This window comes from Mesoplodon bidens, assembly GCF_964165515.1.
Source record: "Mesoplodon bidens genome assembly, chromosome: X".
NCBI classification, from domain to species: domain Eukaryota; kingdom Metazoa; phylum Chordata; class Mammalia; order Artiodactyla; family Ziphiidae; genus Mesoplodon; species Mesoplodon bidens.
In genome coordinates, this window is record NC_138163.1 from 47599325 (window position 1) to 47626898 (window position 27574).

Here is a 27574-nt window from a genome sequence, read left to right on the forward strand (position 1 = left end):
CTACATTCTGGGCACATTCCAAATAGTGCAGCCCTGAGGATCTCTGTTCTCATCTCTCCCAGCTGGGTGACATTTAGAATGATTATTGTTCAGTAGCACTCAGACTTCTACTAAATGGTATGGCAGAAGGAAGAACCTTGACTATCAGCGTGATTAGACAGTGGAATGGATTGCCAGAGGAGGTTATGAAGTTTCCTCCAGCCAGACAAGCTGCTGAAATATGAAGACATTATGTACCAATGTGAGCAGCATCTTTATATTCTAAGGGTGGGTAGAGAAAGCAATTCAAGTGACAGGGGGAGTAAGGTGGAAGGACACAGTCAGTGCTAGGTCATGGGTGGCTGCCAAACAACGCAAGCCAGGACACACAGCCAGGCTGGGCCAGCAGGTGAATAGGGGAGCTAGAATGAATGCCCAGGGAGCTAGTTACTGTGAGTTATGAGGTTGAAGCCAAGGTCTGAATCCAGGGTGTAAAACCAAACTGGAGGACACAGACAAGGTCTGGAGTCTGAATAGACAGGAAAGAGTAATCCTGCAGAGGTCCAAACCAGGCAGAAAGCAGTGTCAGGAGAATCCTGGTCTAATGGTGGTATTGGTCTGTGGCTGGGCTTCAAGCTAAGAAGAGAGAAATAGGTGCAGATAAAATCAGAGTGGGACAGGTTATCTCCTGAATCAGAACAGCTAGGTGGGTCCACATCATAGCTCAGCCAAGGATGTGCCACTGGATCTCAGAAATGGGACCCATCTGCCCTCTGCCTTATTTCGAAGCTTCCCAGAGAAAGGCAGTTTCACAGATTTTTGTGACTTCAGCACAATGCTACGGGCTCTGGGGGATGGGGCCTCACTGGGTGATCTACTGCCTCTATTTTCTGTGGTCTGTGGACATCCTTTTGACGTGGCAAACAGATTGGGAGTAAAATCAAGTTCACAACATAATCACAAAGAGGAATTTCTCTGACTCTGCCTTTTCCTGTATTTGCCCCTCTTCAAAGCCTTTCACTAATCCAACTATTTCTGCGAGTCTCCCAGAGGTCTGTGACATAGGTTCATTAACGATATCCTTTCACCTCCCCAGTGGCTTCCACCATTTCCTCCTTTCCTCTCTAGCTCCCTGGGGTGATAATCTGCTGCCAAGTCTTCTGATGCCTGTAACAAAGACATTGATGCATTCAGGTGGCCGCTGCTGGTGCTGTCGCAAAGCTGCTTCCCACCCAGCTGGAACTACTAAAGCCAGTGCTTCTGATGTGCTCTGTGTACTCAATGCCCCACAGAGATTTTAGTGAAATAGTCCTTTAAATTGGTACTTACTCTTACAAAGCCCTCTCTACTTAGGACTCAGGTATGAGTCCCGGGAGGTAGATCAGAAGATAACCAGGGTAGTGGCCTCTGGTGGGTATTGTGTTGTTGTTGTTGTTGTTATTTGTTTTTTGCTCTTCCCAGCAAGCTTTTCCACTCCCCTTCAACTGGTTATGGCCTCTACTCCTGGCCTCAGGGATGAGTATATGAACTAGAGCTGGCCAGTCACAGAACATCCATTCTCTTGGCAACAGTGATTGGACCGAATGATGGGCACACGACCAAAAAAAAAGGCCAGTCAGAAATGTTCCCTGGGATAGATCCATGGACTCTGGGAGATAGAATTTCTCTTTGTGAGGCTTTGCCTGCTGACAGCCATGTCTCTTTCAATGTGGAGAAGACCAGTGTGCAAGAAAGGATGAGACAAATGGGGAAAGAGAAGCAGAGATAAGCAGCGATGAAATATAGACCCAGAGAGTTCTGACAATGTTGAGTTGTTAATTACAACCTGAGAGTTATACTCAACATCTTCCCTCCCCCTCAACTCTGAGGTCTAGGAGGGATCTTAGATGTCCATTCTTTCTTCCATTAGGATGCCATCTTTCCTGCAAAGCTCTTTCAGCTTCTAAACACATAGTTTCTCAGTGGACCCACCTCCTAGACTCTCCAGACAGAACAATACATATGTGAATCCAAGGGTGAATCCAATTTAGGCTGCTAAGTTAGGCCCCTTCCACATAATCACTCATTTAACAAATATTTATTGAGCTCTTACTATGTACCAGACACTGTTCTAGGAGCTGAGAATATAGAAGTGAATAAAATAGACAACATTTCTACCCTCATGAAGCTTGTATTCTGATGATCATTAGATAACAAATAATTACACATATAATTTAATCTCATCAGTGTTATGAAGGAAAATGGAGCAGGTTAATAAGATAGGAAGTGATGGGGTAGAGTACTATTTTAGGCAGTATGTGCTGGGGAGGCCCTCCAAGGAGTGAACAGTCCTGAATAAAATGTGGATATGAGTCATGTGGATATTTAGGAGAAACATAGTTTAGGCTAGGTAGACAGGAAGTACGAAGGCTTGGAGGTGCTTGACATGTTCAAAAACAGCAAAGGAGGCCAGTGAATTAAGGTGAGTTAAAAGGAGGAGTGGTAGGAAATGAGGTCAGAGAGGTAGCCAAGGGCCAATCTGCAGCAGGCCTTGGAGGTTGGGGTAAGAACTTTGTATTTTTCCCTAATTGTGATGAGAAGCTATTAGAGTGTTTTGATCTGGGGATTGGCAGTATCAGATTGACCTTTTACAAGCATCCCTCTGGCTGTGGTGGAGATAATGGATTGTAGAGAGTGAAGCAGGGAGGCAAGACAGGAGATTATTGTGTGAGTCCAAGTAAGAGATGATGGTGGTGCCAACTAGGGTGGCAGCAAGGGAAGCAGTGAAAAGTAGGTGGATTCAGCATCTATTTTTCTTTTTTTTTTTTTTTGGTTTTGTTATGACCAGAAAACAAGTGAGAAGTTTTAATTCACAAAAGATGAAAACACAAGACATTGATCTCATTATACATACAATATTACAATAAGCTGATTAGCTGTGGACTATGAAAACATTTAAGACTTCACATACGCACATGTGTACTTTGAAACAAGAAACACAGGACAATTTTAATCTTTGATATGTCATAACTACCAAGAGAAAGAACACTGATTTGAGTCCAATTGTTTTCCTGGCATGCAATCACTATATAGGCCAGGCCGAAAGCATACTGTATATTTTTAAGGACATCTTTAGGCAAATATAAACATTCTCATTTGGGAGCTTTTTCTCCCCACCCAAAACAATCTGCTTTTTCCATCGCTGTCAAGTAGCTTGGTTTGTTATCAGTTTAACAAGATCACGACAACAAACAACATTTTCACCACAAAACTCAGGTGAGAGGTTTTTACACAGGTCATACAAAAAATATTTGTTCCCAAGAAAGGCAATCTCTAAATTATAGATGCAACCCTAATAAAAAGAGTCTTGGTTACAAATCATTCACTTTCAAATATTGATGAAGAAATAAAGAATGGAGGGGTGGGTAGGGGTGGGTGGCAGAGGCACTGGCATGGCAGGGAGCACAAAAGGTGTGAAATGAGGAAAACATTTGCCACAGGAAATACTGGATTCAGTTGATTTTTTTTAAAATGAGGTATTATAAGAGTGTGCCAGTAAATGCAATAAAACCCCCAAAATTAGAAACCAAAATGCACATTTCCAATGGAAAAATCTCTAAACCTCTTATAGTTTTCTTTATTTAGATTAGACATTCCATGTACAGCAGTTAATCTAGAAAAATACATTAAAAAAATCTTCAGCAGACCATGCTCTCTGTAACAAAACTTTCCAAACCCTGTTTTATTATACAAACCAATCTACAATAGTAGTGTAAAAAGAAATTCTCAAATTTAGCAATGTCATTTTCGATCTGACATCCGTCTAATTTACATATGGGTTTCCACTATTCGTATTGCAGAGCTAGAATTCTGTAATAATTTTTTTTCTAATGTATTCTGTACATATTAAATAATCTAAAATGTTCCTCTTGTAGTGCATTTACCATTTAGCAAGTCTATTCAGCATTTTTCCAGTACCATTTGCATTACAGTGATTTGCCTGTAAATGTAATTAAAATCTAAAAGTGCACACAGTTAACTTTCTTAAATAATGGCCTATTTCTGGAGGAAACCTAATATTTACAGAAAAGAATTACCAATATCGTGATTAGAAATGGGGGGTTAGAATGCACTCTGAGACTATGTAGCACAATTATATACATAAGCTAAAGGACAGTGAGTCTTTAGCCTGTATTTACATCAAATAATGTTGGTTTCCACAGGGTCATACCAAGAACTCAGTATGGCACTAGATAGAATTAGGATTGTTAGCTACAGGTCAGTGTAGAACAGACAGCCCCAAAATACCCTGAACTGGCTTATGCTAAATTAAAGTCCAGTATATTACAATGTTTTAAATACTATTAGTGTGCTGCTGTGCTACTCTGTAAAGACAGCAAGCCTTCATCAAGGGATCGCATCTGGCTTATAATGGGTCCTAGCAGTCAAAATGCCAGTGTATGCAGAAACCCTGCAAAAAAAATACACAGGTTTCAAAACAGATATACTACATTTTGTTTAAAATGCCCAGGAGTGTTTTCAAAATAACTGATAGTAAGTATTGTTTTATAGAGTGATGAACCTATTGAATCATAAGAAGAAATTCTACGTTATCCAGTTTGAGGAGAAAAAATGTTGTATCCTTACCAAATTATCCAGTGTATATGACTGGTTAGAATCGCAAGTTTTGATTTTTACTGAAATTCAGAGTATGAAATGCAAACATTCAGGATAAAATTAATTCAAACGTACACACAGTTCTATCAACTTGCAAAGAAGCAGCAAATATGAGGGCCTATCCCACATCTGGACTCTCCCATTCCTTTCTGATCCCTCAGAAAAGTGCAAAATCAAAGAGTCACTGCTTGGTCCAAACATAAAATACATCAGGTATAAGGACTTGGAATCTGATGAAATCCGGCTTCTATTCCACAGGTCGTCTTCAATAAGAGTCAACGTCCGAAGGTGGAATTTATCTCGAGAAGAATTAACTCTACAATCTGATTCTGGTAGACAGTATGAACTGCTATGCTACCAGTCTCATTCTCTGGCTTTAACAGAGTGGGACCAGACACAATTGCTATACTCTGATACGTCATTCTGTTTTTTTCTCCGTTTTCTATAACTCTTTTGAGATGTGTAAAGAGAGTCTACATTGTGTCCTGATTTGGCTTTGGCAACTGTTTGATTAGATCCTTCACAGCAGAGACACGCTGTCTTGGTTCTTGTTTAACTGCATTAACAAAATCATTAAAATGATCAAATGTAAGGAGAGGTACTGGTAATTCTCGAAGAAACATTTTCAGTGCTCCAGTGATGACATGAATATCTTCCCATTTACTATCCTTCAAGTCCAATTTCTCATGACTGCAAACCTCAGCTTCTGGATCACTGCAAGGTTGCCACTAACTCTGTAAATCCCATCAACATCCAACCCATATTGTTCAACATGTTCAATGCACAATTTCACAAATTTTGGCACTGTGCCATTCTCTCTCTGACACAGATTAGCAAGATTGGTTCCAAATACCTAATCTTTAATATAACCTTTTTCACGAACAGCTTGCAAAGTGGGGCGTCGTGTAAGAAACTTCTTTAAGTTGTTCTTGTTTTCTTTTTTTCTGTTCTGAAGAATCTCTGCTAGATACTTTTGTGGAACGCAATTTCTTCAGATCCTTATGGTCCTTTTCTTTATTGCGCTTTTCTATTCCTGGTGAATCTGGTATATCTTCCTCAATTGCTTCATCAGGTTCTACTGTCTGATTACTGATAGTGCTACTAAGAACTTTAAACCACTCATTGATAACAGCGTCATTATCAAACTGAATCAGCACTTCCGTTCCTTGACGGGGTTTCAGCTCAAATACATTCTTTTTGCTGGATTTATCCTTTGAATCTCAATCATCGCCCTCTTATGGTCCACCGTGAACTCTGGTTTGGACTGATTACTCCCAAACCAGCTTGTGCTACTTCCTTGAGTTTTGGTAAATAGTAAAGATGAACCCTGCAACATGGCCCAAGAAGACAACTAGTTCTTTCAAACCTTTTTCCCATTTTCAGTAACTTGTGTTACATTTAATAATCCATATTTCTCTTGACCCTTTGGACTGCTGGCTGTATCTTCGTTCTTTGGTGAAGAGGGAGAAGACTCATTTTCAGAGTAGCAGGGTTTTGAGGCAGTTGGAGATTCCTTGTCATTGGTGTTCAACACAATGGTGCTATGTCTCCACTTTGTTAACGCTATTGGTTCTTGCAGCCGCCTGTCCAGACTCCTACTTTTAATAATTTCTCTTTGCTGCTGAGATGAGGCATTATACTTTGGCAACTCCCATTCTGACCGAGATCCATCTGCACTGTAGTAATATTGTCTACCTTGATCGTCAACATGCTTGAGCCACTCTTGATCTCCTGGACTTTGGGAATCTCCTTTGCTGATGTTTGTATCTCGAGTCCAATGAGGGGGTTTCCGAGTTCTTTCCTGTGTTCCTCTGTTATAGTAAAAACAATGCCCTGAACTATCTTTATGAGGTTCCCATTTTCCATTAATCTGAATTGCTGGGCTTCCGGGGATTGGGGGGGAGAGACGACTGGGATATTTTCAGTTCTTGCAGGTTAGCGTAGACAGGAAAATCTGGCCGTCCTTGATTTGGAGGTGTTGTCGTCCTTATCTGCTCAGTGGAGCTGCTGCTAAGCTTATCACCGGACTCTGAATCTTGATGTATCCGTTCTGAGCCTTCTCCTGCTGAATCACAAGACTGTTCCTGGGAGAAGCCAGCTTTCTCTACATCCAAGAACTCTGGACCGGGAAAGTGACCAAATAAACGTGTCCTATTCTGGCCAGAAACTTTGGGAAAATGTGAGTCACTGTTGAACTTTCCATTATTATGGGTCAGGTTCAGGCTGAGGTTGACAGTCTGACCTGGAATATAATTGGGTCCAAAATTCTGATTGGCATCACGAATAAGACCTGTTCCTTTAACAGACGGCAATGGCTTTCCAAAACTTGAAAGCTCGGGCAATTTGTTCACATTTTCTGTTGACCTCTGAAGGTGGAGTCTCTGCATCATTTTCACAGAATGATGCGGCAGCCCCGCTGCCTGTTGCACAGGCGGCATCAGGCCTCTGCGGCCGACCTCCCTCAAGTACTGGACAGGCACATAAAACGCTTTGGAGTTCTCGTCAAGCTTGACCTGCCACCAGTCATCGCTGATCTTCTTCACCAGGATGTATCGCTCCCTTTGTTTTATCACGACCTTTCTGTCCTTCACCTCATATTCTTTTTTTTTTTTTTTTTTTTTTTTTTTTTTTTGCAGTGCGCAGGCCTCTCAATGTTGTGGCCTCTCCCGTTGCAGAGCACGGGCTCTGGACGCGCACGCTCAGCAGCCATGGCTCACAGGCCCAGCCGCTCCGTGGCATGTGGGATCTTCCCGGACTGGGGCACGAACCCGTGTCCCCTGCATCGTCAGGCAGACTCTCAACCACTGTGCTACCAGGGAAGCCCCGCTTCGTATTCTTAATCATACTCCACTTCAATATACACGTGCCCTGGAACAATCTTCCCACCTCTTCAGCCGTTTTCTTTCCATAATATTCACCTCTCAAAAAGGATGCTTTGCCACATTATGACTCTGTGGCTTGTTGGAGCAATATGGCTTAGAAGGAGAACTAAACATCCAGTCTTACATTTAAACTGAGGGCCCGGTGGCCTCACGGGGGCCGGCTCCGGCGGGGAGCCCAGGCGAGCCCGAAGGGCGCTCACTCGCCTGCAGCCGGGCCGGCGCGTCCCCATCAGCATCCATTTTAAAGGCAAAGCCAGTTAAAGCGAGAAAGCTGTGCTGATGAATTGGACATGGAGTGTGAGAGAGGGTCAAGGATGACTCCCAGTGTCTCAGCCTGAGCAACTAGGTTGATCGGGGTGACGTTTTTTGAGATGGGGAAGAATGAGAGAGGCACAGGTTCAGGGATGGGGGAAATCCTCAGTTGAGTTTGGAACCTTTTAAATTTGAGGAACCCATTAGGCGTCTAAATGCAGATGTGAAGAAGATTGGAGAAAGGAAATATATATCAAACAAAGGGGTGCAAAGTGCTTGGATGGAAAGGGAGAGTTTCGGAGAAGCAAGCAGAGTTCCAGCAACACCCAGGCAGAGCACATCACACTGCCAAAAATGGAAAGAGAGCAGATAACTTTTCTTTTTTCTCATTATCTCCCTAACCAGGGCCTGGCAAAAATTCAAGCTATATTAGATGGAGGGGGTTTTGTTACTGTAAATCAAGATAGGTAAAGGGACAGAGACTCTTCTAGCATCATAATCCACCAAAAAGGCATGCCAAAAGAATGTCAATGGCGGTGTGGAATGTTCAGCTTTCACAAAGAGATTCCACCCCGAGGCCAGTCTTTGGTTTCTGCTCTCTCCATCCCCCTCCACTCACAGGACTGGAGAGGCTTCTTCATCTCCATTCAAGTTTGGAACTGGATGGAGCTGAGTGACTACCCAATCTAGACACCCACATCAGACAGGGAAGTTCCCAGAGGTCCAGGTGGATGGAGAGAAGAGGCAGGGAAAGTTTTCCCACTGACTGCAAGAGGGGGAGGAGTGCTCCAAAGCATCTAGAACAGAGATCTTGTGCCCACTGAGGAACTGAGAATTGAGTGGAGTAGTAAGGGGCCACTCAAAAGCAACGTGTCCTATTGATTCGGATTGGTTAGAAAGTGTGATTTAAAGGAGGAATAAAGGCCATTTGGTGCATTTTTCTGCACCCCGTGTATATATGGGTGACCAACTAACATGCTCTTTTAATCTCTCTCTTTCTTCCACCCAGAGGTTGCACAAGTATTCAGAGCACATGGAAATACTGAACTCTTTGAGGGCAGGAACCGGCGCTTAGTTTAGTAGCTGGCACACAGTAGGCACTCAATAAGTGCTTGCTGAATTTTTTTAAAAGCTAAAAGAATAATCCAAATAAACTGAGGTGAGAATCAAACCAAAGGGATAAGTGAGCAGAACAGAAGGAGAGGAGAAAAAAGGAAATGCAAATGTGAGGGATAAGGGCTGTCCGGCTGCACTTGGGAGAACAGTAAGATGCAATAGGAGTAGGGAAATAAAAAGGAAGCAAATTAGGGGCTTCCCTGGTGGCACAGTGGTTAAGAGTCCGCCTGCCGATGCAGGGGACATGGGTTCGTGCCCCAGTCTGGGAAGATCCCACATGCCACGGAGCAGCTGGGTCCATGAGCCATGGCCACTGAGCCTGCACGTCCGGAGCCTGTGGTCCGCAACGGGAGAGGCCACAACAGTGAGAGGCCTGTGTACAGCAAAAAAAAAAAAAAAAAAAAAAAAAGGAAGCAAATTAGAGAGGTTAAAGTTATCATTAGAAAAGAGAGGTAGAAAAAGAAAAGAAAAGAAAGGTAGAACTGAGCAAGTTTTGGCTGCCAGCTTTTCTTCCTGACTTCTGCCAACAGGGTGTGCAGTTTTGTTGATGACGACTTTTTGTGTGTGTGTGTGGTACGCGGGCCTCTCACTGCTGTGGCCTCTCCCGTTGCGGAGCACAGGCTCCGGACGCGCAGGCTCAGCAGCCATGGCTCACGGGCCCAGCCGCTCCGCAGCATGTGGGATCTTCCCGGACCAGGGCACGAACCCATGTCTCCTGCATCGGCAGGCGGACTCTCAACCACTGCGCCACCAGGGAAGCCCGATGATGACTTTTTCTTGGCCCTGTGCAACAACAGATCGACCACAGAAGAAAACTCAGAGTTTCAGCATTCAGAGGTCACAGCCAGGTAGTGGGGACGGGAGCCAGCCTTGATCAATGCAGAATTGACTTACAATTTAATGCCTTTTTGTTTCAAAGTAAGATACCAGAAGAAGACAACTCAGGGGCAGGCTTCAAATTCCTCCTGCCAACACTGAAACACTAATAGGAGGAGTTGACATCATTGAACACAGGCTACACAGTATCAGGAGAGGGTGACCTGTGGAAAGGGCATGACAATGAAGAGGTAGTGGGAAAAAGAAAGGGCAAAGACCTAAAAGGGAAGGCCAGGAAAGTGACGTACAGAGAAATATCAAAGGAGGGCTAGACCTATAAAATAGAAATTGATGGATGAGGGGATGAGGACATTAAAAAGATCTTTAAGAGGCTTCAGGGACTGTAAGAAAGAGGGCAAAGCAGAGATGTCACGTGGAACATCTTACATAACAAGCAGCTAGTGAAAGCTATTGTAATGTATAACATGATGGAAAGAAGGGTGTGCATGTGGAGGAGGCATCCCAGCACATAGTGTCTGCATATAAATAAAGAGTGGAAATTCTATGGCTACCCAGCCAGTGGAGCCCTGATAAAACAAAAGTAGATGCTACAGTCCCTCTCTTTTAAACAGAAAGGAGACTGAGGCAGTGTGGTGACCAAGCATTTGTGTCAACAGAGTGGCATTAAGCATCTCAGTTCTGTCATTTAAAAGGTGACCACTTTGGGCAAGTTCCCTTGATTTCTAAGACTCAGTTTCCTTGTCCATAAAATGGGGACAATAAAACCTAAATCACTGGGTTGTCATTAGCATTAGCAATGTACGGACGGTGCCTTGCCCATAGGAGGCACTCACTATTATGACTACTAGTACTAGTACTAGTACTCCTACTACTTTTTCTATTGATTCTATTATTCATCCGTCTTTTTACTTAAGAAAAATGAAATAAACAAACAAAATACACTGTTGAGGATTATCCCAGCCCTAATGAAAACTTCTTTTTTCTCCTGGTAAGGAAAGAGAGTGAACCAAAGGAGGAAGGGCAAAAGGCATGACCTTAGACATAAAGCCTTATTCAAGTAGGAGAATGCTGGTGTGTGTGTGTGCGTATTTGTGTGTGTGTGTGTGTGTGTGTGTGTGTGTGTACAGCAAGCTGTCAGAGCAGGAATAACATACAGCTGGCCCTCTGTATTGATGGGTTCTGCATCTGTGGATTCAATCAACTCTGCATGCAAATGCTTGGGAAAAAAATTCCAGAAAGTTCCAAAAAGTAAAGCTGGAATTTGCCACACTGTGGCAACTATTTACATAGCAGTTACATTATATATACAACTATTTACATAGCATTTGCTTGGTATTAGGTATTATAAGCAATCTAGTGATGATTTAAAGTATATGGGAGGATGTGCCTAGGTTATATACAAATACTCTGCCACCTTACATAAGGGACTTGAGCATCCGTGGATTTTGGCATCCATGGGGGTCATGGAACCAGTCCCCCGCGGATAATGGGGGACTACTGTATTAAGACCATAGATGGGGAAAGGGTGAAGATTAGAGTTTAATGTGTTGAAAAAGTGGTGTCGACCATTTGTGGAAAGGTGTTTGGTGATAGGAAATGAACTGTAAATGGGAAGAATATCTTGAATCTTTTATAATTAAAAACCCCATGGAGGAAACTTACATAAACCTCTTAGATAGCCTCATCCACCAGAGGGCAGACAGCAGAAGCAAGAAGAACTACAATCCTGCAGCCTGTGGAACAAAAACCACATTCACAGAAAGATACAAGATGAAAAGGCAGAGGGCTATGTACCAGATGAAGGAATAAGATAAAACCCTAGAAAACAACTAAATGAAGTGGAGATAGGCAACCTTCCAGAAAAAGAATTCAGAATAATGATAGTGAAGATGATCCAGGACCTTGGAAAAAGAATGGAGGCAAAGACCGAGAAGATGCAAGAAATGTTTAACAAAGACCTAGAAGAATTAAAGAACAAACAAACAGAGATGAACAATACACTAACTAAAATGAAAACTACACTAGAAGGAATCAATAGCAGAATAATTGAGGCAGAAGAACGGATAAGTGACCTGGAAGACAGAATGGTGGAAACCACAGCCGCGGAACAGAATAAAGAAAAAAGACTGAAAAGAAATGAAGACAGCCTAAGAGACTTCTGGGACAACATTAAATGCAACAACATTCACATTATAGGGGTCCCAGAAGGAGAAGAGAGAGAGAAAGGACCCAAGAAAATATTTGAAGAGATTATAGTTGAAAACTTCCCTAACATGGGAAAGGAAATAGCCACCCAAGTCCAGGAAGAGCAGCCAGTCCCAGGCAGGACAAAGCCCAGGAGAAACAGGCCAAGACACATAGTAATCAAATTGGCAAAAATTAAAGACAGAAAAATTATTTAAAGCAACAAGGGAAAAACGACAAATAACATACAAGGGAACTCCCATAAGGTTAACAGCTGATTTCTCAGCAGAAACTCTACAAGCCAGAAGGGAGTGGCATGATATACTTAAAGTGATGAAAGGGAAGAACTTACAACCAAGATTACTGTACCCGGCAAGGATCTCATTCAGATTCGATGGAGAAATCAAAAGCTTTACAGACAAGCAAAAGCTAAGAGAATTCAGCAGCACAAAACCAGCTCTACAACAAATGCTAAAGGAATTTCTCTAAGTGAAACACACAAGAGAAGAAAAGGATCTACAAAAATAAACCCAAAACAATTAAGAAAATGGTCATAGGAACATACATTTCGATAATTACCTTAACGTGAATGGATTATTTTATTTTTTAACATCTTTATTGGAGTATAATTGCTTTACAATGGTGTGTTAGTTCCTGCTTTATAACAAAGTGAATCAGTTATACATATACATATGTTCCCATATCTCTTCCCTCTTGAGTCTCCCTCCCTCCCACCCTCCCTATCCCACCCCTCTAGGTGGTCACAAAGCACTGAGCTGATATTGCTGTGCTATGCAGCTGCTTCCCACTAGCTATCTATTCTACGTTTGGTAGTGTATATAAGTCCATGCCACTCTCTCACTTTGTCACAGCTTATCCTTCCCCCTCCCCACATCCTCAAGTCCATTCTCTAGTAGGTCTGTGCCTTTATTCCCGTCTTGTCTCTAGGTTCTTCATGACCATTTTTTTCTTAGACTCCATATATATGTGTTAGCATATTGTATTTGTTTTTCTCTTTCTGACTTACTTCATTCTGTATGACAGACTCTAGGAACGTGAATGGATTAAATGCTCCAACCAAAAGACACAGGCTTGCTGAATGGATACAAAAACAAGACCCATATATACGCTGTCTACAAGAGACCCACTTCAGACCTAGGGACACATACAGAATGAAAGTGAGGGGATGGAAAAAGATACTCCATGCAAATGGAAATGAAAAGAAACCTGGAGTAGCTATACTCATATCAGATAAACTTTAAAATAAAGAATGTTACAAGAGACAAGGAAGGACAGTATATAATGATCAAGGGATCAATCCAAGAATAACATATAACAATTATAAATATATATGCACCCAACATAGGAGCACCTCAATACATAAGGCAACTGCTAAGAGCTATAAAAGAGGAATTCGACAGTAACACAATAATAGTGGGGGAATTTAACACCTCCCTTACACCAATGGACAGATCATCCAAACAGAAAATTAATATGGAAACAAAAGCATTAAATGACACAAAAGACCAAATAGATTTGATTGATATTTATAGGACATTCCATCCAAAAACAGCAGATTACGCTTTCTTCTCAAGTGCACACAGAATATTCTCTAGGATAGATCACATCTTGGGTCACAGATCAAGCCTCAGTAAATTTAAGAAAATTGAAATCATATCAAGCATCTTTTCTGACCACAATGCTATGAGAGTAGAAATGAATTACAGGGAAAAAAACACAAACACATGGAGGCTAAACAATACATTACTAAACAACCAAGAGATCACTGAAGAAATCAAAGAGGAAATCAAAAAATACCTAGAGAAAAATGACAATGATAACACGACGATCCAAAACCTATGGGATGCAGCAAAAGCAGTTCTAAGAGGGAAGATTATAGCTATACAAGCCTACCTCAAGAAATAAGAAAAATCTCAAGTAAACAACCTAACTTTACAGCTAAAGGAACTAGACAAAGAAGAACAAACAAAACCCAAAGTTAGCAGAAGGAAAGAAATCATAAAGATCAGAGCAGAAATAAATGAAATAGAAACAAAGAAAACAATAGCAAAGATCAATAAAACTAAAAGCTGGTTCTTTGAGAAGATAAACAAAATTGATAAACCATTAGCCAGACTCATCAAGAAAAAGAGGGAGAGGACTCAAATCAATAAAATTAGAAATGATAAAGGAGAAGTTACAACAGACACGGTAGAAATACAAAGCATCCTAAGAGATTACTACAAGCAACTCTTTGCCAATAAAATGGACAACCTGGAAGAAATGGACAAATGCTTAGAAAGGTATAACCTTCCAAGACTGAACCAGGAAGAAGCGGAAAATATGAACAGACCAATCACAAGTAATGAAATTGAAACTGTGATTAAAAATCTTCCAACAAACAAAAGTCCAGGACCAGATGGCTTCACAGGTGAATTCTATCAAACATTTAGGGAAGACCTAACACCCATCCCTCTCAAACTCTTCCAAAAAATTGCAGATGAAGGAACACTCCCAAACTCATTCAATGAGGCCACCATCACCCTGATACCAAACTGGACAAAGATACTACAAACAAAGAAAATTACAGACCAATATCATTGATGAATATAGATGCAAAAATCCTCAACAAAATACTAGCAAACAGAATCCAACAACACATTAAAAGGATCATACACCATGATCAAGTGGGATTTATCCCAGGGATGCAAGGATTCTTCAATATATGCAAATCAATCAATGTGATACACCATATTAACAAATTGAAGAATAAAAACCATATGATCATCTCAATAGATGCAGGAAAAGCTTTTGACAAAATTCAACACCAACTTATGATAAAAACTCTTCAGAAAGTGGGCATAAAGGGAACCTTGCTCAACATAATAAAGGCCGTATATGACAAACCCACAGCAAACTTTATTCTCAATGGTGAAACACTGAAAGCATTTTCTCTAAGATCAGGAACAAGACAAGGATGTCCACTCTCACCACTATTATTCAACATAGTTTTGGAAGTCCTAGCCACAGCAATCAGAGAAGAAAAAGAAATAAAAGAAATACAAATTGGAAAAGAAGAAGTAAAACTGTCACTGTTTGCAGATGACATGATACTCTACATAGAGAATCCTAAAAATGCCACCAGAAAACTACTAGAGCTAATCAATGAATTTGGTAAAGTAGCAGGATACAAAATTAATGCACAGAAACCTCTTGCATTCCTATACACTAATGACGAAAAATCTGAAAGAGAAATTATGGAAACACTCCCATTTACCATTTCAACAAAAAGAATAACATACCTGGGAATAAACCTACCTAAGGAGACAAAAGACCTGTATGCAGAAAACTATAAGACACTGATGAAAGAAATTAAAGATGATACCAACAGATGGAGAGATATACCATGTTCTTGGATTGGAAGAATCAATATTGTGAAAATGACTATACTACCCAAAGCAATCTACAGATTCAATGCAATCCCTATCAAATTACCATGTCATTTTTTACAGAACTAGAATAAATCATCTTAAAATTTGTATGGAGACACAAAAGACCCCAAATAGCCAAAGCAGTCTTGAGGGAAAAAAATGGAGCTAGAGGAATCAGACTCTCTGACTTCAGACTATACTACAAAGCTACAGTAATCAAGACACTATGGTACTGGCACAAAAAGAGAAACATAGATCAATGGAAGAAGATAGAAAGCCCAGAGATAAACCCACATACCTATAGTCAACTAATCTATGACAAAGGAGGCAATGATATACAGTGGAGAAAAGACAGTCTCTTCAATAAGTGGTTCTGGGAGAACTGGACAGCTACATGTAAAAGAATGAAATTAGAACACTCCTTAACACCTTACACAAAAATAAACTCAAAATTGATTCGAGACCCAAATGTAAGACTGGACCCTATAAAACTCTTAGAGGAAAACATAGGAAGAACTGTATTTGACATAAATCACAGCACGATCTTTTTTGATCCACCTCCTAGAGTAATATAAGTAAAAACAAAAAATAAACAAATGGGACCAAATGAAACTTCAAAGCTTTTGCACAACAAAGGAAACATAAACAAGACAAAAAGACAACCCTCAGAATGGGAGAAAATATTTGCAAACAAATCAATGGACAAAGGATTAATCTCCAAAATATATAAAGAGCGCATGCAGCTCAATATTAAAGAAACAAACAACCCAATCCAAAAATGGGCAGAAGACCTAAATAGACATTTCACCAAAGAAGACATACCGTTGGCCAAAAGCACATGAAAAGCTGCTCAACTTCACTAATTATTACAGAAATGAAATCAAAACTACAATAAGGTATCACCTCACACCAGTTAGAATGAGCATCATCAGAAAATCTACAAAGAACAAATGTTGGAGAGGGTGTGGAGAAAAAGGAACCCTCTTGCACTTTTGGTGGGAATGTAAATTGATACAGACACTATGGAGAACAGTATGGAGGTTCCTTAAAAAACTAAAAATAGAATTACCATATGATCCAGCAATCCCACTACTGGGCATATACCCAGAGAAAACCATAATTCAAAAAGACACATGCACCCCAATGTTCATTGCAGCACTGTTTACAATAGCCAGGTCATGGAAGCAACCTAAATGCCCATTGACAGACGAATGGATAAAGAAGGTATGGTACATATATACAATGGAATATTACTCAGCCATAAAAAGGAACAAAATTGGGTCATTTGTTGAGATGTGGATGGACCTAGAGACTGTTGTACAGAGTGAAGTAAGTCAGAAAGAGAAAAACAAATATCGTAAATTAATGCATGTATGTGGAACCTAGAAAAATGGTATAGATGAACCGGTATGCAGGGAAGAGTTGAGACACAGATGTGGAGAACAAACCTATGGACACCAAGGGGGAAAACCGCGGTGGGGTGGGGATTATGGTGTGCTGAATTGGGCGATTGTGATTGACGTGTATACACTGATGTGTATAAAATTGATGACTAATAAGAACCTGCAGTATAGAAAAACAAACAAACAAACAAAAAACAACTAATACTAAACTTTCTTTGGGTTATTTGTATGGAAATTTGTTAATATAATAGTTTCAGACATTAAATAAACAAAAAAAAAACAACAGAAAAACCCCCCATGACATGGCTTAGCCCTTCATCTGTCTGGCATAAAACAGGGGCAGCTCGAACGGAGAGACAGAGAGGAACTGGATAATCTTATCCTTTTCCGAGCTGTCTCTTTTTGCTTCCCTTCTCTTGCCTCAGAGAAGAGGCAACCGTCCCAGAGCCTCAGAGCTGGGCTGGGCTACACGTCGATAAATGCTTGCCTGGTAGAGCTGGGGAGGTTTCTTTTCTTTTCTTGGCCATGTGTCTTACTTTAGTAATAAGCAACAAGCAATACAGAGAATGCTCAGACTGAGGGGGAAGAGGATAAGACAGACAATCCTCAGAACTCTGGTGAAAGCCTGTTCCTGGGGGTGTGGGTAGGAGCACTGCCCACGGAGAAATGAGTTTCATCAGTGGTTCTGAAGAGGAAAAGGAGCCCCAGGAGGGGACAGAGACTGGAACAAGCCACACAGGGAACCAAATCAAAAAGCTGCCAGTAAGAAGAGCAAGGCTTATAGCAGCCCCAAAGTTAAAAAGCAGAGAGCTTAGAAATGCAAAAGGCTACCTACCTATGCTGTTCTTCGGGGCGCAGGCTGGCTGCTGGTTTGGGGTCAAGGTCAGGGGCTCAGAGAGGCCCTAGGAAGAGGAATGGCTACACAACTTGCAAGGCTCAGTGCAAAATGAAAATGCAGGGTCCTTTGTTCAAGAACTATTAAGAATTCCAAGACAGTGACAGCAGTAGATTAAACTAAGCCTGGGCCTTATTGAGCATTGGACCCTGTGGGACTGCATGGGACCCACACCCATGAAGCCAGCCTTACCTAAGAACTTTTTTTTTTCCTGCGGTACGCGTGCCTCTCACTGTTGTGGCCTCTCCCGTTGTGGAGCACAGGCTCTGGATGTGCAGGCTCAGCGGCCATGGCTCACGGGCCCAGCCGCTCCGCGGCACGTGGGATCCTCCTGGGCCAGGGCACAAACCTGTGTCCCCTGCATCAGCAGGTGGACTCTCAACCACTGCGCCACCAGGGAAGCCCTACCTAGGAACATTTTTAAGTGGATCCCCAAATATAGGCTCATTTTATTTTATTTTATTTTATTTTATTTTATTTTTTTTTTTGGTCGTGCGGCCTGGGGGATCTTAGTTCCCTGACCAGGGATCGAACCTGTTCCCCCTGCAGTGGAAGCATGGAGTCTTAACTATTGGACCGCCAGGGAAGTCCCTCACTATTTTACTTAATAAATCAAGATGATAGGGCTAGAATAACGTTTGTGTTGTTTTGTTCCAAGCTTTGTTTTCTGAATTTGAAAACTTTTATATTATTTTATATTGTATAATATATATTCTATTAAAACAATGCAATTGTCTAGTCATAAGAGTAAATGAAGAGAAAGTGTGAATATCTCTTGCAGATGTGCATGAATGGCCAAGCACCTGTCCTTTAAATAGGAGCTCTGTTTCCTATTTCCTTTAGCGGCCCTGGTCATGTGTGATTTTGACTGAGGCTCTGGAAAATGGAGAATAAAGGAGGGGAAGACTATTTCCAGGACTCGCCTTCTCTCAGCCCCATTCAGCACATACATTCTCATTCTGGGCTCTTCTCCCAGCTCCCCTCCCTCCCAAATCTTTCCCTGAGCTCTTTAATGTTCATTCTGTTTGTCACCCCTTGTGGCAGCTGTTAAACCAAATCCTTACTTTGAGACTTGATAATTAAATGGAAAGAATTAAGCATTTATCCTGCCTTTCCAGTAGGAACTATATTTCAGCATAATTAAATAGCCATAGTTTCATTTAACTTTGTATTTATTTAACACTTACATAGTACTTACCATGCACCAGGCCTTATTCTGATTGCTTTAGTAATACTACCTCCTTTAATTCTCATAGCAACCACATTTTACAGATGAGGAAATTGAGGCACTGAGCAGTTAAGTGACTTAGTCACACAGGTAGCAATGGTGGGACCAGGATTGGAATATAGACAGTCTGACTCCAAAGTCCATACTCTTACCGCTGCCCTAAGCTGCCCTGGTTGAACAAAGGAAGTTCTTTCTTGAAGAATGTCAGCTAGTAAATAGAGATGGAGTGATAGAATTAAGAAACTATTTTTAAAACTCTCAGGAATTCACTGATCCAGGCAAAAATTTTCAAGTGGCATTAAAACTATTGTGTGGATAGTTGATGCGGAGCTGGACATCTGTGTGGGGCTAAAGTAACAGTCCACAGACTATTTTCTGGGCATCGGGAGGCAAAGATAACTCTGTAATGGATCTGGCTGCCATCATGCTGATGCAGTGGTCAATCATAACATTACTACCGGTGGAGCAACCAGACGTGTGTCTTCTGATGTGCTGCAGTATGTGACACAATGCTACGTTGATGTACACTAGCCAAAGATATTGGACTTGAATGTGATCAAGCCTTTAGACCTAACGTCCTGTTTACAGGAAATATAGGAGATTGAGGAACAGCTAAATAATACCACAAGCAAGCATGTAGACAAATCCCAAAAGTGGGACGTTCTTCAGAACAACTGGCCTGGTTTCTTCAATAAGTCAATTTAACATGAAATTAAAAAAGAGTGTTCTGAAGTCAAGGAGATGTAAGGGACAGTATCAGATGAATGCATGATTTTGGACTGAATCCTGATTTGGACAAACCAGCTGTAAAGGATATTTCTGGAATAATTGGGCAAAATTTGAGTACGGGGCTTCCCTGGTGGCGCAGTGGTTGAGAGTCCGCCTGCCCATTCAGGGGACACGAGTTTGTGCCCCGGGCCGGGAAGATCCCACATGCCACGGAGCGGCTGGGCCCGTGAGCCATGGCCACTGAGCCTGCACGTCTGGAGCCTGTGCTCCGCAACGGGAGAGGCCACAACAGTGAGAGGCCCGCGTACCACAAAAAAAAAAAAAGAAAAAAAAATTTTGAGTACGGTTTGAGCATTAGAAGGTGTTAAAGAATTTGTACACTGAAGTAAAGAATATATATGATTATTTTAAAAATGTCCCCTCAAAAGTAAATTAGGTCCTTCACTCTCACTCTTTTACAGCATGGTCTGTCCACTTCTTTGGTCTGAGCCCTGGCTCCCTGCTTGCACATTGCTTCCTGCAGCAGATGTTGATGCTCCACCCATGTCTTCTGGGCTTTTAACATTTCTGTCCATGCTAGTCTGACTTCCAACTACCAGCTCCTCTGTCTCTTTGCCTGGAGTTTTTTCTCCAGCCCCCAGAGCCCTCTTTGCCTGCACATGGAAGAAGCCAGAAGTACCAGGGGATGCATGACCTCCCTAAGACAGCTCTGAATCAATAACTGACAGGAGAGGGTTATTCCTCAGGTGGGATAACTCTGAGATGCATGTTCTACTGTACTTCCTAGAATTCTCCAGCATGATTAAGCTCTAGTTATCCACGGTGGTAATTTGCTTTATAGCACACCCATTTATTGGCTTTCTTCTCTCCCATATCTCACTTCCCCACTCCTTTATGGGAATTTCCTACAATCACCTCCCAAACAGAGTACATATACTGGAATCCTTATCTCAGAGTCTGATTTGGGAACAATCCAAACTGAAACATTTCCCCTAGAGCTGTCTCCTGTGGGAATTGCTCTTTCTCCCAAAGTCGGAGAGCAAGAGAGACACCAACAGCTTTTTCCTAGCGCCCTTCTTTCACTCCTGTGCAACATTTCTTCCTTCTTTCATTCTCACACCATTTACTCCTATGCCTCCTCATTGCTATCATTTATCGGCATCCTGGTCACTACGCCAGATCCATGGAAGATTCTGGTACTCCTCTGTACTCCCCTTCCTGTCATTAGCCCGAGGGCCCCATATGGAAGTCCCAACTCAACTTCTTGGTGCCTTCATCTCAGGTTATCTTCAGCTCTGCCCCATTTCACCCACTGCCTTAGCCACACTATGGACCTCATCATCACCCACTGCTCTATCTCTGAATCTCTAAACTCCAATTTCCATCCTTAAACTGTAAGATTCCACTTCACCAGCTGTTTTTCTTTTTTGATATTTGGTTTTGGACCTGGCTGCACCTGCCCTATAAGCCCCCACCCAAAGTCAGTCATATAATCTACCTTTTCTGAGAACTGCTGGAGAAGATCACCCAAGCTTGAAGATCATTGACATGGTCTTCAGCCTCATTTGAACTCTCAGCTCTTAGTCAATCTTTTGCTTATGGTTATCAGCCTCTCTCTCTAGTAATGTTCTTGACAGTTGCCTAGGACCCTTCTCATTCGCTCCCAACCTCTTCCAACTGGGTTTCCATTTTGCCTCTGAGTCTTGGCTCTGTCCTCTTTTACACTCTTCCTTTTCCCATCTAGTGGTTCCATTCTTCCTCAAGGACTTGGCTCAAATGTGTATGCACAACATTTCCTCTAGCTGTCCCTTCAGGACCCCAACTCTGGCTCTAGGCTTGGACTGCCAGCTCTGCTGGGCCCATCCAACTTCACTGCTTCCCTAGTGCTTTCCCCTCCCCTCTCAACCACTAAAAGGGGATTCAGACAACTCCTATTCATCAATTCATCTTTTCAACAAATAGTTGTTACGTATCTCTTGAGCCTGGTGACAGGTGCACTGCCAAGAACTATGCTAGGTGCTGGGATATGATGGTAAATGAGAAAGACAACGTTTCTGACCTCATGGCCTTGCACACTGTGACATTACCATTGAAGAAATCTGATAGAAAATATTAATAGTAAGAAGGAACTACTTTAGGTAGGGTAGTTAGGGAACACCTCTATGAGGAAGTAACATTTGATTCAGGACTTGAAGCTTTAAAAGGAAGCAGACATCTGAAGAACCCAGTGGAAAAGCATTTTAGGCAGAGGGAACTACAAATGAAAGAGTTCCGAGGCTAGAAAGAGCTTGATACATAACGCAAATACAGAAGGTCAATATGGACGAGGCATAGTAAGTTGAGGGGAGAAGAGTAGGAGAAATGCATGGGGCCATATCTGGTAGGAGTTTGAATTTTATTTTAAGTGTGATGGGAATCCAGTAGAGGGTTTTGATCAGGAGAGTGACATGATTTAATTTCCATTTTTAAACGATTACCTTATCTTACAGTTTGGGCAACAGATGAGTTTCCCTTGAGTTTGAAATTTATTTTAAGTGTGATGGGAATCCAGTAAAGGGTTTTGATCAGGAGAGTGACATGATTTAATTTCCATTTTTAAACGATTACCTCATCTTACAGTTTGGGCAAGAGATGAGTTTCCCTTGGGCTAGGATAGTAAAAGTGGAGGTGGGAGAACTGGATGAATTAGAAAATCATATTGGATGTAGAATGGTCAGGATTTGCTGATGGATTAAATTTGGGGAGTAAGAGAGAAGGAGGAATCAATGATGACTCCCAGGTTTCTGACATACGTTAGTGTCATTTTTCTAAGATGGAAAACATGGGGAAAGACAGATTGGGTGGGAGGAGGGTGTCAAGAGTTCTATTTTATAGGTGTCGTATTACAGATGTGCAATAGAAGTCCAAGTGTTGATTTTAAATGGGCAGGTGTATATGTGAATCTGAAGTTTAGAGTATTTTTAGGGTCTTCACTGGGAATCATCAGCATAAAGATGGTATTTAGAGCCATAGACAGTGATGAAACCACTTAAGGAGTGATTTGAGAGAGAAGAGAAGAGGGAGCTCAAGACAAAATATGGGTAACTCTGATATTTAGAGTTCAGGTAGAGGACCCTGAGAAGTAAAGATTGGTTAAAAAAAATATGGTATTTACAAAGCCAAAGAGGAAAAGTTTCAAGGAAGTAAGGAGTGATCACCTATGTCAAATGCTAATGAGAGGGCTAATAAAATTAGGACAGAAATGTAATCATTGGATTTTTTGGGGGGGGAGTCAAAAGCCCCATGTTTTATTATTATTACTGAAGAAGGAGCACCTAAAAGAAGGGTTTGAAGGGTTAAGTACAAGGTCTTAAATTGATCATTTTTATCCTTTTGTTTAATTTTGTCATTCTACCCTTTCTCAAGCTCCTCTGTAGATCACAAGTAGATTTATTTATTTGTTTGTTTGTTTATTTATTTACTTTTTAACACCTTTATTGGAGTATAATTGCTTTACAATGGTGTGGTAGTTTCTGCTGTATAACAAAGTGAATCAGCTATACATATACGTATATACCCATATCCCCTCCCTCTTGGTCTCCCTCCCTCCCACCCTCCCTATCCCACCCCTCCAGGTGGTCACCAAGCACCGAGCTGATCTCCCTGTGCAATGCAGCTGCTTCCCACTAGCTATTTATTTTACACTTGGTAGTGTATATATGTCCACGCCACTCTCTCACTTCGTCCCAGCTTACCCTTCCCCCTTCCCGTATCCTCAAGTCCATTCTCTACGTCTGCGTCTTTATTGCTGTCCTGTCCCTAGGTTCTTCAGAACCATTTTTTTTTTAGATTCCATATATATATGTGTTAGCATACGGTATTTGTTTTTCTCTTTCTGACTTACTTCACTCTGTATGATTATTGGATTTTGCAACATAGATATCTCTGGGGATTTGACAAGAGTGGTTTCAGTAGATTGATGGGCATAGAAGCCAGACTGGAGTGGATTTAAGATGAAATAAGGCGTGAGGAAGAAGAGATTGCATGTGTAGGCAATTCTTTCAAGAATGTTTTCTGTTAATGGATACAGAAATGTGGGGAAGCAGCTGGAGGGATAGTAGGGTCAAGGAAAAGTTTATTTGGGGGATAGTAAATGCTAACTCATGAATTATATGCTGCTAAGAATTGTATGTTGCTAAGAATTATTTAGTAGAGAGACTTCCCTGGTGGTCCAGAGGTTAAGACCCTGTGCTCCCAATGCACAGGGCCCGGGTTCGATCCCTGGTCAGGGAGCTAAGATCCCACATACCACAACTAAGCCCACGCGATGCAACTACTGAGCCTGTGTGCTCTAGAGCCTGCACACTGCAACTAGAGAACCCCGTGCACGGCAATGAAGATCCAGCACAGCCAAAATAAATAAATAAAAGAATTATTCAGTAGAGACAGCAAAAGTCCTCATAAAGGAGAGAAGTGATGTCGTGGCAATGACTTCTAGATATCCTCTAATAACTGTCTCCTCCTCTTCCACGATAATAAAACTCCCAATTCATAGCTGGCCTCATGACCTACTAGAATAAAGGTTATACTTTCCAGCCTTCTTTGCTGCTAGATGTGTCAATATAACTATCTCTGGCTAATAAGATATAACCAGAAGTGTCATGTGACAGCTCTTGGGAACCTTCTTTGAAAGACAGCTGGCACATGCCCTTTGTCCCATCTTTTGTCCTTTCCTCTATCCAGCTGCCTGAAATTTGGATGTGATGGCTGGAACTCAAGCTACTGTTTTGGGCCTTGAGGACAAGGGCCACATCCCAGGGATGCACTGAGTTGAGAGGCACATGAGCTTTGAAGATTTTGTGGAGCAGGGTCACCATATCAACTCTGGACTGCCTACTTTCATTCCTTTATGTGTGAGAGAAATAAACTCTCTTGTCTAAGCCACTATTATTTTGGACCCCTGTTGCTCACAGATGAACCTAATCCTAACTGATTTAGGTGGGATTCAATGCACAAGTGAAAGGAATGGTCTTTAACAGCAGACAGTTCATCCAATATATCAGAAAGTAAGGGTACAGGTAGAGGTAGGTGGGTAGATGTGGTGGTGAGAAAGTAAGGAAGTTCTCATTTAATTCATTCTCTTTTCTCAATGCGGTGGGAGGTGAGGTTTTCAGCTGAGAATGGAGATGGACAGTAGAGGGTTGTATGTAGAATAGAGAAGGTATCAGACAGAATTTAATATCTAGAAGAGCAAGGAGATGGCTTTGACATCTGTGAGGAACCCTCTATTAGAGCTGAATTATTTCTCTCCTTATTTCTACCAGCCCTGTTCTCCTGAATCCTTGACTCCATGATCACTTTTTTGTGCTTTATTTTCTAGAGTACCCTGATTCCGATATCCACATGATTTCCACCCAGTACTTCCAAAGCTGTGCCCTCTCCCTGAGTTCCCCAGATAGGATTCCTCTGGGATCTCAGTGCTTTCCTAAAGCTGAACTAGATTTGCCATGCCTTTGTTGGACTGGATTGGCAGGTTTTAACACCCCACCCCACCCTGGTCTCACCATTTACTTTTCTGATTTGCCTCATAGGCCTTCTAGCTTTCTCTCTCTTAAGCAAACTCTGGCCATCAACTGACACCTTCTCCACTTTTCATCCCAATTTCCAGCTTGCCCTTCTTTCAAACCCTAGTTCTTGTCGCGCTTCCTTCAGAAAGCCTTTTCTAACTCGTTTCATCTACCTTGATTTTTAAATTAGTGAATGAATAAGTTGACACCTAGTATGTGACTAGAGTTGATTTCTGTCTCTGAATAACTATCCATAAGTATCCATATACTTATAATCTGTACCACATAGTTGAACACGTGACATGTGGAAGTTTGTTCCCACTCTTTGCACTCTCCCCTTTCTTTCCTTGCACCTTAACCTCTTACTAAGAGTGGGCTTTTTGCAAATAAAAGTTTCAACATTTTCCCCCTCCAAAATGAAGCATTGGAGTCATGCTTCAAGATGAGCTCGATACTAGCAAGAGAGGTTTATGTTGTACATGTGTTACTCTGAAGAGCATGAAAGACCATAGATAGTGTTTCTTGGACCAGTTACATCAGACCCAATCTGGAGAGCTGGTTAAAAAATGAAGATTTCTATGAGCCAAGAGACACATGTAAAAATATTTAGGGCAATGTTATTTATAATAGCCAAGGAAACAAACAATAACAACAACAAAACTGGAAACAACCCAAATGACCATGAACAAGAGAATGGATAAATAAATTGTGCTGTACTCACAAAATGGAATACTGCATAGCAATGAAAATGACTAAACTACAGTCAAATGCACCAACATGAATGAATCTCAAAAACAGTGTTGAATGATAAAGCAAGTTGCCCAAGAATATAAATAGTATGACATCATTATATAAAGTCCTAAAACAAGCAAGCTAAATAGTTTTTTTCCAATTCAAAGATACAATCACATGTGGAAAACAATAAGAAAAGCAAAAAGTAATTAATATAAAATTCAGAAAAGTGCTTGCCTCTTGGAGGAAGAGAGAGGAATGCAACTGGGGAGGGGTACACAGAGAAATGTTCTATTTATAAAGCTCAGTGTTTGGTACATGGGTGTTCATTGCATTACGGTTCTTTAAATTATACATATGTATCATATATACCCTTTTGTATGCAGACCTCACAGTGAAAAATTTAAGTGTAGATTTCTAGTCCCTGCTCAGATCTACTGAACCTGAATTATTAATAGTGAAGTTCCTGAATCTACGTTGTCATTTGGTACCCTGAATGGTTCTGTAGTCAGAACTACTGACATGAGGCCTCTTTACATACATAACCCATAGAGCCAGGAACCTGGAGCTGAAAAGCAGGCTAGAAAAAGACCCAAAGGTCTGTGGAAGAGAAGAGAAAGAGAAACTATAGAGCAAAGGGACGCCAGATACCCCTTCCAGATGCCTATGTGTTGCCTGGTAGAAGACCTGAGGTTTTGGAAAAGTCAAGACAATTTGTATACCATTCTTTGAGTTCCATATTTTAATTGTGATTGGTCATAGAAAAGCCTTTTCTATATCTACACACCCTCCCAGATATTACAGGCATAAGTAAAGTGTTACATGAGGTTTTCTGTTCATCTTACTAACTACAAGTTCCACAACAGTATGTGAACTAGTCAGCTAGGGCTGCGATGACAAAATACCACAGACTGAGTGGCTTAAACAACTGTATTTTCTCACAGTTGTAGAGGCTAGAAGTCCGAGATCAAGGTGTCTACCGGGTTGGTTTCTTCTGAGGCCTCTTTCCTTGGCTTGCAAATGGACACCTTCTGGTTGTGTGTTCACGTGGTTGTCTCTCTGTGCGAGCATGTGTTTGGTGTCTCTGCCTGTGTCCTAACTTCTTTTAATAAGGACACAGTCATATTGGATTCGGGCCCTTCCTAATGATCCCATTTTAACTTAATGTCCTCTTTAACGTCCTTATCCGCTGCATTCTGAGTTTCTAGGGATGAGGGGTTCCACATATGAATTGGGGAGGGGCACAATTCAGCCCATCACAGTATGGAATGTGTATTTTGGTTTTGTTTGTTTGTTTTGGTATGACCCTTATGGTACCCTGCAGAGAGCTGTGCATACAGTGGTGCCTAATTCATATTGATTGCTTGATCAGTAACTCAGCTAAAAGGTTTGGTGGGGAAAAAGGTATAAAGCAATGTGTAAAATGGATTCATCTTTCTCCAGAGTTGACTGGTTGTCGCATGTTCATCAGATTGACTAGCTGATCAGTTATCTTCAATTCAAAATAAGCCAGGCATTAAGAATCTAGGAGACATTCACTCCAAAACATTATAAAGCATTAAGCTGCTTGAAGGCTGAGCTCTTAGCAGTTTGACATTTCCTTTAAAAGCTGTTGGAATCCCTCTCTCCAGGAAACCCCGTCGGAGGGAGCTTAGTGTTTTACTTATCCAAGTCTTTGCAGCAATAAATTAAACATGTATCGAA

General features: G+C 41.5%; 1 pseudogene across 1 annotated transcript in view; it reads right to left on the reverse strand.

Annotated features, from left to right (window-relative positions):
- Positions 1 to 4678: 4678 nt before the first annotated feature.
- LOC308609320 (rho GTPase-activating protein 12-like) overlaps positions 4679 to 27574 on the reverse strand; it is a 34361-nt pseudogene continuing 11465 nt past the window's right edge. The window contains exons 4-5 of the transcript in view: positions 7670 to 7793; positions 4679 to 7234 (exon numbers count right to left, since the gene is read on the reverse strand). The product of the transcript in view is annotated as a rho GTPase-activating protein 12-like (transcript). The remainder of the gene's footprint in view (positions 7235 to 7669; positions 7794 to 27574) is intronic.